Source organism: Salmo salar, chromosome 22, assembly GCF_965601325.2.
Source record: "Salmo salar chromosome 22, fSalSal1, whole genome shotgun sequence".
Taxonomy (NCBI): domain Eukaryota; kingdom Metazoa; phylum Chordata; class Actinopteri; order Salmoniformes; family Salmonidae; genus Salmo; species Salmo salar.
Genome location: NC_138312.1, coordinates 15289900 through 15303477, shown reverse-complemented (window position 1 = coordinate 15303477; position 13578 = coordinate 15289900).

The following is a 13578-nucleotide window of genomic DNA, read 5'->3' as shown; positions in this document are numbered from 1 at the left end:
AAAGGGTTGGCTAAAATTGCATTTGTGATGCCAGTAATGTCTCACTGGAGAAACGGAGTCCAATTTCTTTTTGAAATAGTTTACAGTAGTGCTAGGCAGGCAGCACCCACAGTTGTCCCTCCTCACTGTACTCCTACATGTGCATTTTCCAGGTTTTAGTTGATCCTGTCAGCAGGCTGGAGTAATCCAAGCCTGGAACTCAATCATCATACACAGAGAGAGTCTTGTTACCGTAAGTTTACCATGGACGCAAACTAGGCTACACCCCATGAAGATGAGACGTGGCAGACATGTATGTTTTGAGAATCTACATGGACAAAGTAATTACTGCAGTTGCCGCGGTAATCATCCAGGGCAAAGAGTATGAATCGGCTGATGTAAAAAGGGCTTTGTAAATACATTTGACTGATTGATTGATTGATTGATTGAATGAAAAATCCAGACAAAAGAGTTAAGGTAAGACCAGACATTCTTTAACAATGTCATTTAAATGTTGCCTGGCAAAGAACCCAAAGAGGGCCATAGTTGGAGTAATCTGTGAATGGTTTGAAAAAGCCTACCTGTTCAATATACTTTTGTCTACAGCAAATACTTCTATTACAGTGCATTTTTTAGATGAGGGCATACCTACTACGGAAGAGTGAAATAAATGTATTTCATCGAAAAGATCACCTATTGAAATCATGCTGCGAACAGAATGTACAGTATGTGAAAAAATATTGGACCTTCTCCTTGTAAACAATATTGTGTAGACATAAGACTCATTAGTCTCAAAACAGCCAAACATATGATCGTTTGATGATTTTCTTTTAGCATTTCTTTTTTTTATTTACTTTATTATTTTAAACCAAGGGTCAACATTTGCACGCCTGCCTTTACCTTAGTCATCAATAGCCTATTTCTCGCAAAACGAATGTGCAGCTAATGATATCTGACAGATGTGTCGTGCAGAATGTATATGCTGGAAATATTCCAATGAAGTGTTGTTTTTTACTGTCAGTGCATTTACAGTACCTGTGATATCATTCCATAATGTCTGATAAGACCATGGCGGTATAATATTTCAATACTTGTCTTCTATTTTAAATTTTTATTGAATACTGTATGTAGTCCTTTGTAGTGTAGAAAGACAGCGGGATGGTGAGATTGTGGTGGGCCTACCCTATGTTATTGGAAACATGGCAGCAGGTTGCTGGTGGGTTTAGAAGCAGCTGTGTCAACTGCAGCACCAGTCCCCTTTAAGCATCACAGCTCAATCCATCAACCCAGGAGACACATTTTCTACACAGATATAGATACAGCATTGTATGTGCTGCAATGCCTCATGGATGTGAGCCAGCTGTTTGGAACATCTAATAGATTCGACAATGGGAGATTTTGTGGAATAATTTGTACAAAAAAAGACAACATTTAACGGTGAATGAATCATTCCTTACATGAGTGTTATACATGTGCATGTTACGTTTATGATTTTCCTTTTTCTTGCTGAAATGGGAGCTGTAAATGAATAGGCGATTCATGCAATTGTCCTCATTATGTCACAGTGATAGAGTGTGTGAGTGCTCCTCTGGCATTCTTCAGGGCGGCTGTTTTATCAGGGCTTCTCTGCAGACAGCCCCATGGAGGGAAACAACATTTGGGCTTGTGACTATCAGAGCCTATTGTCAGAGAGCTCTGACTCGCACCCTGGGAGCCATCAAACCCTCACATCCCGAGTGTCTGTTGCCTGAGTGGCGAAGCAGGGGCAAAGAGAAACAGGAGGTAATATCTGGAGCGTGGCTCTCCGTAAAAAAAATAAAAATAAAAAAAGATTTCATGCAGTGTGCTGTTGGGATGTATTGTGGCATTTTTATACACCTAAACACTACAGGTTTTATTGTGCTGCTGTGTTAATGCTGAGGCTTGTGTTTCTTTGCCCAGTGATTGCATTAAGTGCTGTTTTGAGTAATGTATGTCTAGCTTTTTACCTTGGAGGGTGTCTTGTGGGTGGTGTCTGCTCCCCTCCATGTCTTTGTAAGGGAGGTGAGTGGGAGGTGGGAGAGTGCCTGTCTGAATGAAAGACTAGGGCAGGGAGGTTTATAAATAAAATTGACAGCAGACACCTTGCTGAACCATGACTGGAATTCTTAAAGGGTGGCAGAGCTTTTGTGAGAGGCCAGGGAAATATCTAGCTCAAACGCCTAGCAGAGTACACTGCCTCACTGGGTATAAATATGGATAGGGTGGTCTCTTTAGAGTGTCGGTCTGTGGGTTCACGTGATCTGTGCAGTACATCTCAATGGTGGGGAAAGGGAAAGAAAGCTACATGTGGCGTAATTAGAGACAATCTGGAAATCAGATCGTTGATTCCGAGCTGTTACCTCAAGCCAAAGGCCACCTGAAGCAGACTTGTCCTGGCTGGACGGAAAGCAATGTCACAGCTCTCAATGTCACAGCTCTCAAAATTGACAAAAATATTGAAATAACAAAAATCTTTGCGAAGTTTCTCTTTTGCACTCCTTACAAAGAGAAGAATGAAAGAGAAGGGATTGAAGAAAGAAAAAAAACGATCCAGGAAGAAAATGAAAAGCATATATCTGAAAGGACAACCTGTTTTCAGTTTCCATTTTTTTCATGACTGATAACCTTATCTCAAGCAAATAACAGTTGTGTCAAAGATTCTTGATGTATAGTAAGAGTGAACAAAATTACCTTGGGTCAATCAATACTCATCAAATTCTGTTATCACCTTGAGACCCCATATGAAAGGTTTGTGTCTCTCCTGGAGGAGCACATTACACCTCTGCTCTGTACCTGGCTTTAAGGAGCTGATATGGCTGCTTGCTGCAGATTCCCCTCTCCCTCACAGACACAAACACCTATGTAGAAGTGACTCCAGGGAGATATACCCTTTCTTTTGGCTGCGATAAATCTCAACACATTAGGAATTTAACCTTTTGTTTTGAACTTGAGCCTTGGCCTAGCTGTCCCTGTTGTGACATCTCTAGGGCAATGGAGATGAGCCATCCATCAGATATAAGCTTCACCTATATTAAAGATTACTTACACTCAGCTCTGCCCTTCTGCTCTGTGCACACACATATAACACTATTCTGTCATTGAAAGGGAAGAACAACCTGGGGCACAACATCAAACAGAACTGCTTGCACCATCCATGAAACCAGCATGACTTATCATCACGGCATATGAAATGTTTATCCTTTACATTGACACATGTATTTTGTAAAGTAATTAAGCAGGCATTATTATCCAGAGCGACTTAAAGTAGTGAGTGCATAGATTTTCGTACTGGTTCATCGTGGGAATCAAACCTGGCGTTGCAAGCACCATGCTCTACCAACTGAGCCAAATGGATCGTTTAAACGCACTCTTATCATTTTACTAGCATTATTTTGAGAACACACAGCACCCTCTTAGCGTGCTTGCATCTTTTATCATCTAATTTAAAAGGTGCAGCAAAAAAAGGTTCTTACACTTGTTTGTACTAAAGCCTTGTACCATTTTCTATGCATGCACATTTCTATGCATGCACATAATCTATGACGCCACATTTCTATGCATGCACATTTCTATGACGCCACATTTCTATGCATGCATTGCTGTGTATCTCTTAATGGTCCTGCTTTACAAGAGATCCACGTTAAAATACGACACTTAAACCCATCTGTGTTTTACATAACTGCATCTAGAGATGTTATAGTAAGTCTGCCTTCATGGAACACAAATTCTTGTGACCGCATGGTCTTTTTGTTGTCCACATCAGTGATCAAAGCGAAGGAGAACATTTTCCAGGCCATCCCATCCCATGTTTTCAAAAGACTCTCCGTTTGTAAGGTGAAATAACCTATTCAGAGGAATAAACTAATGTCTCAATTTCTCACACTGCCTGCCTCTCCTGCTTCCTCAGGGGACCCAGCACCCCTGTCCCTGAGTCTCCAGAGGTTGACGTAGACCTGCTCACTGCACATTTTCTCTCCCGGTCTCAGCTTCTCCCGGCTCACTGTCAACTGATTAGTACACAGTGTCATAGCCTACTTATTATTAAATTCTGCCAGCTACAGGGACACGTTCCAATAAGTTCTCAGAAGGAAATGGGGGATTAGTTTGCATGTTTTTAAGATTGCTTTTGTGAGTGAAAAAGGAAATGCTATGAGCACTAGAATTGGAAAGGTAAGAAAATATGAGCTTTATGTATTTGCATCGTTTTTTTGCATAAAGGGCATTTAAAGGCTAAAAGTATTAATCCCAGAAATTGGGTAATTTATTTGATTGACATGACGCAGTACCATTAAAGGTATACCATTTCAATAAAAAGGTAACTTCATCCATGATTCATAGTCATAATAGATAGGGACTCTGGTAGTGACCCTAAAGCACTTTTGTTTAAAACCAGTCAATCAATCAACAGGATTTCTAAATCAGCAGTTGTCACAAAGTGCTTATGAAAAAAAAAAACATCCAAAACCCAAAAGAGGAAGTAATACAGATGTAAAAACACTGTGGCTAGGAAAAACTCCCTAGAAAGGCAGGAACCTAGAAAGAAACCTAGAGAGGAACCAGGCTCTGACGAGTGGCCAGTCCTCTTCTGGCCGTGCCAGATGGAGATTATAAAATGCATGGGCATTAGGGCCAGATCATTCTGGCCTTTAAACACGGTCAGTAACTTAAACAACTGCTATGGTACCTCAGGGCAATATCACACCACTTGAGAAGGTACAATTATTGACCAAAGTAAAAACAAATACAGGGAGGAACTGAACTGACCTGATTGAACAGGTTAATTAAAAAGCACACTGATATCGCTTGGTTGATTTTCCACCCACCCATTCTTGGGATTGTGGAATATTTGATTCTATAACATCAGTATAAATGTCAATGGAGAGGGACTCTAATGATGGCCACACAATAGCAGTTAGGCTCCAGGGACCTGATTAGGTTAGAGGAAAGAGAACTCACCAGGTGGGAGTCCATTTCACTGGCCGTAATGAGTGGAAGCTACACAGGGTATTTGAATGTCAACTCTACCTCCCGAGAGCTGCATTCTTACATTTTTTGGGGCATTCTAGAGTGAAACATCAGGGAAGATCCGTGAGCTAAGGGTGCCATTTTACAGGCAAGACATGAATATTCCTGTTGCATGTTCCCGTGTCAAAAACTGATGAGCGAGGATGATATGTCACTTTCTCCTGCCAATTTGAGCAGATATGTCTATAATGATATCCTGGTGTGCTTTATTTGTAAGGATGTTGAGAACGTCAGATTTTGAGGGGAATGACATGTCAGGCCAATATGGTAGGAAGGTATTCAACTCTATAAAACTGTGTAATAACACCACTAGTCAACTTTCGCATACTGTAAACCGAATTTAGTATTTACATTTTACTTCAAAATATTCTGATATTCTGAGTACTGCTGGGGGAAGCAACTGCCCTAGTTTTGTCAAATGAGTTCTCGTCAATTACCTAGTAAACATCTACTACCTAAGGTTACCTATTTTTGATTGTCACCCTAATGTCTATCAATGCGCTTTCAACCGTTCAAGCGACAGAAGAAACACATGCGGAATTGGTGCGTTCAGTTGCCTCTTTAACTTTTATCTGGTTGAGTTGGAGACGTAATTCCAACATATAATTTCTTAACTTGTTGACAAGTTAATAGGTGATTTATTCTATTTCAAAAGTGGTATTGAATTGTGTTCGGTAGTCAATGCAACCAAATAGTAACATTTGAATGAGATTTATCTTCTGTGCCAATGACTTAGTCTGGCTTTAATTCGAGTTTGACGTGTTGGATTCACGACAAAATCTAAATAATCTATAGAATAGTATTAAATCAAATAAACCTTTAAAAAAATATATATTTATTTAGCTCAGCTCCAGTACAGTGGGCTTGGCAGCACCTGCTTGCATTGCGTCTCTTCTGGTGGTGCTGCTGTGACAGGCTCTTGCTCAGTGACTCTCAGACAGTCTATTGTCTGGAGAATCATCATGAATCCTCTCCCTGGCCCTGACTAGTCCTCCATCATGAGGCTTTAGCCCTGGTTCTCTGGTGGGGATGTACCCATGTCACCTCAGCCTAATCTCTCAGGCAATCTACAGTTCAGCCAGCCTCATGTCACTGTGACATTGGCCTGTTATTAGCCTCACTACTCTTTTAGGGAGCGTGCAAAGACACTTTTGGCAATCCGACAGCTCCGTGGCCTGCACTTCATTTTGGTGCAGGTAATACAGCTGCCAGCGGGACTGGATCCTGATGCTCAGACGAAGAGGAGAGAGTAAAGGTAGGCCCCCATTTGGGAATTCTACGAGCCAATCCCCTTCAAACTCCATTCTATAGTAGTATAGCCAGGCAACATTGGAGTCTTCCTTGTCTCAGCCATGCTTTGGATATCCCTGACATCATGTTTGACTGTGGATTGTATCTGCTGGGATATCCCACTTACCATGGCTAACCCCTGACAAACCTATCTAAAACGTTCATTATTAGTACTGCAATGTAGGGAAAAGTGATACCTGGTCAGTTGCACAACTGAATCCCTCTGAATCAGAGCGGTGCGGGAGGCTGCCTTAATCTATGTTATCGGCTCCCGGGGAGCAGTTGTTGTTGGTGGTTTGGGTGGCAGGTAGCCTGGAGGGAAGGAGCGTTGGACCAGTAACTGAAAGGTTGCTGGATCGAATCCCTGAGCTGACAAGGTAATCAAATATTCCGTTCTGCCCCTGAGCAAGGCACTGTTCTCCGGCTGCCGGTGAATGTCGATTAAGGCAGCCCCTGCACCTCTCTGATTCAGAGGGGTTGGGTTAAATGCAGAAGACACATTTCAGTTGAATGCATTCAGTTGTACAACTGACTAGGTATCTCCCCTTTTAACTGCCTTGCTCAAGGGCAGAACAGTAGATTTCTCCACCTCAGAGATTCAAACCTCTAGGCTACCTGCCACCCATACTGCTACTAGTCGCTCCGGGCTACGTACACCTACTATTACCTAGTCTCCCACTGAAGGCTAATATTTATAAAACAGTCACTCCTAGTACACCAGCCTCAATTATTTGTGATACAATAACAAACGTCTAAACTTCCCCCAGGAGATGCACCATCATATTTCTCTCCCTAAATAATAGCCTACAACTTTTAGAATTTCTTATGAGTAAAAGTGTAGTAGTCTGAGTGGAGATATTTGTGATATGTGATCTAACTGCCCCACACTCCGAAGTCATAATGTTGATATAGTACGGTAGTCTGTCAATGTAATCAGACCAGATATTTCAATATATTTACCTTTGACTATATTTCACTGCTTCACTTAAGTAAAAGGTTTTAAACTTCTTCAACTACCACAAAAATACTTTTATAGAGCTGAAGCAAGTCCCATAAGCAAGCCCTTTTGTCTTTTTCCCCCAGGGAGAATAATGTATTACACTTAATAAAACTAATTACACATTACAAACAGGCCTAAGAAGAATATTGAGATCTAACTTGACATTTTCTGTGTTGTTAATTCAAGCCACGTTCACCCTTAAATTACATCCCGATTGACAGAATTTCAGCACAATTGGTCCGTCGAACAAGAATAACTAAATAGCACATTTACAGAATTTAGACACAGCACATAAATATATGTTAGGTTAACAGGAGTTAGTTGACTGGATAAATAACATTTGTCCAAACATTGTACAACTGCAAATGCACAGGGGGACCTTGGACTTCTGTCTCTTTACATTCTACTGAGAGGAAGCCAACTGATGTTTTATTCCTGCTTTCCAACTATGCTTGTTACAAGTCAAAGAATGATGTATAACTGTCTTGACTAGGAAATCCCTAACAGGACCACAAGAGAGTTGTTTCAAGAGTACAAAGAAAAGCACATTTCTTATTTTATCTGCTGTATGCTATGTTCATCATCCTTCATATTGGGCGTGTCCTCCATTGGCTAATTATACAGTAATATTCTGATTTCAGATCTCCCCCAATCAGTTTCTTACAAGTACAATACCAACTGCATCTCCATCAGGTATACAAGACAAAAAAAACAAGTTGATGTGTCAAATGGATAGTGCTTTCACTACCTTTTTAAGAAATGTGTTCAAGCTGTGTGTAAGGCAAGTGCAATTGTTGGTCTGATAAGAGGATTCTGGCTCTTAAGCAAAAAACACAGCGTAGGAAAACCCTAACCTTTAATTATAGACAACATGGCCATGTTAACTTTGTTCTTCCGTTAAGATTTCCATCAGTTTTTGTTGTTGTTGTTGATTTGGGACCATTTCTGTGTTAAGGTGAACCTGACCTTCTTGATATAAAAACATCTGCCAATGTGTCTTTGATGGGATCTGCAGAAACATAAGGAGATATTGAATTCATAAAGTGTTTATCCGAGTACTCAAAGTGCTTCACATAGACGGCAAGAATACAGTGTATTGGAATGTTTTAATTAGCGTCGAGCAGTGAAACCACATTCTGTCATTATTTTAACACTTGTGGTTATCATACCCTCTCATGTTATTAACAGCTGTTTACATACACTGAGTGTATAAAACATTAGGAACAAAATGCTAATATTGAGTTGCACCCCCTTTTGTCCTCAGAACAGCCTCAATTCATCGGGGGATGGATTCTACACGGTGTCGAAAACGTTCCACAGGGATGCTGGCCCACGTTAACACCAATGCTTCCCACAGTTGTGTCAAGTTGGCTGGATGTCCTTTGGGTGGTGGACCATTCTTGATACACATGGGAAACTGTTGAGCATGACAAACCCAGCAGCGTTACAGTTCTTGATACACTCAAACCAGTGCGCCTGGCACCTACTACCATACCCCATTCAATGGCACTTAAATATTTTGTCTTGGCCATTCACCCTCTCAATGGCACACATACACGTCTCAAGGCTAAAAATACTTCTTTAACCTGTCTCCTCCCCTTCATCTGCACTGATTACATTTACATCTTAGTCATTTAGCAGATGCTCTTATCCAGAGCAACTTACAGTAGTGAATGCATACATTTTTCTTCTGTGCTGGCCCCCTGTGGGAATCGAACCCACAACCCTGGCGTTGCAAACACCATGCGTTGCAAACACCATGCTCTACCAACTGAGCTACAGGGATTGATTGAAGTGGATTTAACAGGTGACATCAATAAGGGATCATAGCTTTTGCCTGTATTCACCTAGTCAGTCTATGTCATGGAAAGAGCAGGTATTCCTCATGTTTTGTACTCTCAGTGTAATTCTCACTTATTCAAACACATGGTTCTCAGAATTGCAACCCAGATGGCTAACTAAGGGTATGATGGTGTGTGAACCTTCTTACGGCAAATATGAGTTGTGAGTCTGTGAGGCTAAAAAGCAACAGTTCTCTGAATAACACTTAGCACTGCTGTTGTGTATATTTTACCATATGCTATTGCATTGAGCTATAATTGAATTTCAAACATTCAGTTCAGGGGTATTTTAAAATGGGCAGATGTTTTCAACTTCATGGGGCCATACTTGCGAATATAAGCAACCATTTAAATTGAACAGTTTTGTATCAACGTATCAGCCAATTCAAATAGCAGATTTACATGTGACAGAATGCTAAATTGTAGCTAGTCCAATCAGAGAACATGGCACACATTAGCCATACAGTATGCAAACCTCACCAAACAATGGCATTTCTGGCCACTAGAGGGATATTCTAAACTTACAAATTGAAGGTTAACTTTTGTTGTGTACCAATGTTGTTTATTTATTAAAAAATAAATATTGATTGAATTTCAAAAACATACAATCTACCTGCTGGGTAGCCGCTCAACCTCTACATTACATTCCAGTCATCTAGCAGATGCTCCCATCCAGAGCAACCCACAGGCACAACCAGGGTCAAGCACCCAGACCAAGGGCACATCTACAGATCCCCAACCCAGTCAACTCTGGGACCCTAACCAGCAACCTCCCGGCAACAGGCCACAACACCAACCGCCAGGCCACCTGTCCCCCCCAATCATCCAAGACCCCCCCCACAGTTCCCCCCCCAAGGGCTGCCCCTCAACCATACAAGACCCTCCCACAGTCAACAATCGAAAAACCTCTCCCCCCTTTGCCCATCCCCAATGCCCCATCTCCACCCCCTCCAAGCCACCATCCCCGTCCAACCCAACCAAAACAGAGTTAGCCAAAGTTGGCTAGCAAGCAAGCAAGGGATAAGAACGTTGCCAGGCATCATGGCAACGGAACATTTAGAACAAATGACTGGGTCGTGTCCATAGATTTAGAACAATAAAACTTAATGACTGGGTCACGTCTATGGCAACCGAACCGATAGAACTAACGACCAGCCAGTTTGGGTTGCAACCCTAGATTTGTGTCGGGACTATATCTCATGGATGAAATAGTATGATTCAATTCATCAAAATAATGTTTTTAATGAAAATATTCAAGCCGTTGTATAAAAGTGATAATGTCCTCGAAGTGTTAGGGGGATATATTGTCATGGTTTGCCAGCTCACAACTTCATCTCGTAACGACACCTGTGCCAATATATCCTCCAAACACCGGCCTCAAGAGTAATATCACTTAAATGTAACTGGGAAAAAGGTATGTCCAGCAGTAGTTACAGCGCCTATAGAAAGTCACCCCCCCTTGGATTTCTACTCATTTTATTGTGTTACAAAGTGGGATTAATTGTCATACACAAAATACTCTTTAATATCTAAATGGGAAAAAAATTACAAATATACCTTGGTTACATAAGTATTCACCAACCTCAGGTAATACATGTTAGAAACACCTTTGGCAGCAATTACATCTGTGAGTCTCTAAGAGCTTTGGAAACCTGGATTGTAAAATATTTTCCAATAATTATTTAAAAATTCTTCAAGTTCTTTCAAGGTATTGTGGATCATGGCTAGAGAGCAATTTTCAAGTCTTGTCATAGATTTTCAAGCAAATTTACACTGCCGTTCAAAAGTTTGGGGTTACTTAGAAATGTCCTTGTTATGCATGAAAACATACATGAAATGAGTTGCAAAATGAATAGGAAGTATAGTCAAGACGTTGACAAGGTTAGAAATAATGATTTTTAATTTAAATAATAATTGTGTCCTTCAAACTTTGCTTTCATCAAAGAATCCTCCATTTGCAGCAATTACAGCCTTGCATACCTTTGGCATGCTAGTTGTCAATTTGTTGAGGTAATCTGAAGAGATTTCACCCCATGCTTCCTGAAGTACTTCCCACAAGTTGGATTGGCTTGACGGCACTTCTTACGTACCATACGGTCAAGCTGCTCCCACAATAGCTCAATAGGGTTGAGATCCGGTGACTGTGCTGGCAACTCCATTATAGACAGAATACCAGCTGACTGCTTCTTCCCTAAATAGTTATTGCATAGTTTGGAGCTGTGCTTTGGGTCATTGTCCTGTTGTAGGAGGAAATTGGCTCCAATTAAGCACCATCCACAGGGTATGGCAGGGCATTGCAAAAGGAAATGATAGCCTTACATCTTCAAGATCCCCTTTACCCTGTACAAATCTCCCACTTTACCACCACCAAGCACCCCAGACCATCACATTGCCTCCACCATGCTTGACAGATGGCGTCAAGCCCTCCTCCAGCATCATTTAATTTTTTCTGCGTCTCATGGATGTTCTTCTTTGTGATCCGAACACCTCAAACTTAGATTCAACTGTCCATAACACTTTTTTCCAATCTTCCTCTGTCCAGTTTCTGTGTTATTTTGCCCATCTTAATCTTTTATTTTTATTGGCCAGTCTGAGATATGGCTTTTTCTTTGCAACTCTGCATAGAAGGACATCATCCCGGAGTCGCCTCTTCACTGGTGACGTTGAGACTGGTGTTTTGCAGGTACTGTTCTGTGAAGGGAGTAGAATGAGATCTTCAGTTTCTTGGCAATTTCTCACACGGAATAGCCTTCATTTATCTCAGAACAACAATAGACTGACATGTTTCAGAAGAAAGTTCTTTGTTTCTAGCCATTTTGAGCCTGTAATCGAACACACAAGTGCTAATGCTCCAGATACTCAATTAGTCTAAAGAAGGCCAGTTTTATTGCTTCTTTAATCAGAACAACAGTTTTCAGCTGTGCTAACATAATTGCAAAAGGGTTTTCATATGATCAATTAACCTTTTAAAATGATAAACTTGGATTAGTTAACACAACGTGCCTTTGGACACAGGAGTGATGGTTTCTGATAATGGGCCACTGTACGCCTATGTAGATATTCCATTAAAAAAAAATCTGCCGTTTCCAGCTACAATAGTCATTTATAACATTAACAATGTCTACACTGTATTTCTGATCAATTTAATTATTTTAATGGACAAAAGTGTGCTTTTCTTTCAAAAACAACGACATTTGTAAGTGACCCCTTTTGAACTGTAGCGTATGTCAAAAATGTAACTTGGCCACTCAGGAACATTCACTTTTTGGTAAACCTTCTTTGGGATAGCCCCCTTTTTTAAATTTTTGCCTAAATGACATACCCAAATCTAACTGCCTGTAGCTCAGGCCCTGAAGCAAGGATATCAAATCAAATCAAATTTATTTTTATATAGCCCTTCGTACATCAGCTGATATCTCAAAGTGCTGTACAGAAACCCAGCCTAAAACCCCAAACAGCAAGCAAAGCATGTGAAAGAAGCACGGTGGCTAGGAAAAACTCCCTAGGAAAAACTCCCTAGAAAGGCCAAAAACCTAGGAAGAAACCTAGAGAGGAACCAGGCTATGAGGGGTGGCCAGTCCTCTTCTGGCTGTGCAGGGTGGATATTATAACAGAACATGGTCAAGATGTTAAAATGTTAAAATGTTCATAAATGACCAGCATGGTCAAATAATAATAATCATAGTAGTTGTCGAGGGTGCAACAAGCACGTCCGGTGAACAGTTCAGGGTTCCCTACGGGGTGATTGCTGCCAAAGGTGTTTCTAACATGTATTACCTGATATGCATATTCTTGTTACCATTTGAAAGGAAACACTTTGAAATTTGTGGAAATGGGAATTGAATGTAGGAGAATATAACACAATCGATCTGGTAGAAGAAAATACAAAGAAAAAACAAACCGTTTCTTTTCAACCAACCACCATCTTTGAAAGGCAAGAGAAAGGTCCCAGTTCTAGCCATCACTCTGGTTGTAATTCCGATAGTGTCCACAAGATGGCAGCAGTGTGTGTGCAACGTTTCAGATGGATAACTTGAAGAATGAGTGAACTACCAGAGTCCCCAGGTACATTTGGGCAAATTGTGAAGGAGACGTTCGCATACAGTCAAATCTATATACTTGGACTTTGATTTAGCTTTCCAAGTATTAGTAGCCATATTATAAGTTCAACATTTGCAAAACAACCAGTTTTCATAACTTCATAACTCTGAATATTCTTATTTTTTCCAAAAATGAAAAGACATGCTGTCGTACAAGGTCAGTAGCTACATTTTACAACATATACATGGTTTACGGCTATTCCAGTAAAGCCCAGTTCATTTGCTATCTAGCTAGCTTTGTTTGACCCTGATTGGTGCTTATTTGGCAAAGATACAGTCGTTGAAGTGATGACCACCTGCGTCATCGGCGTGCCATGAAGGC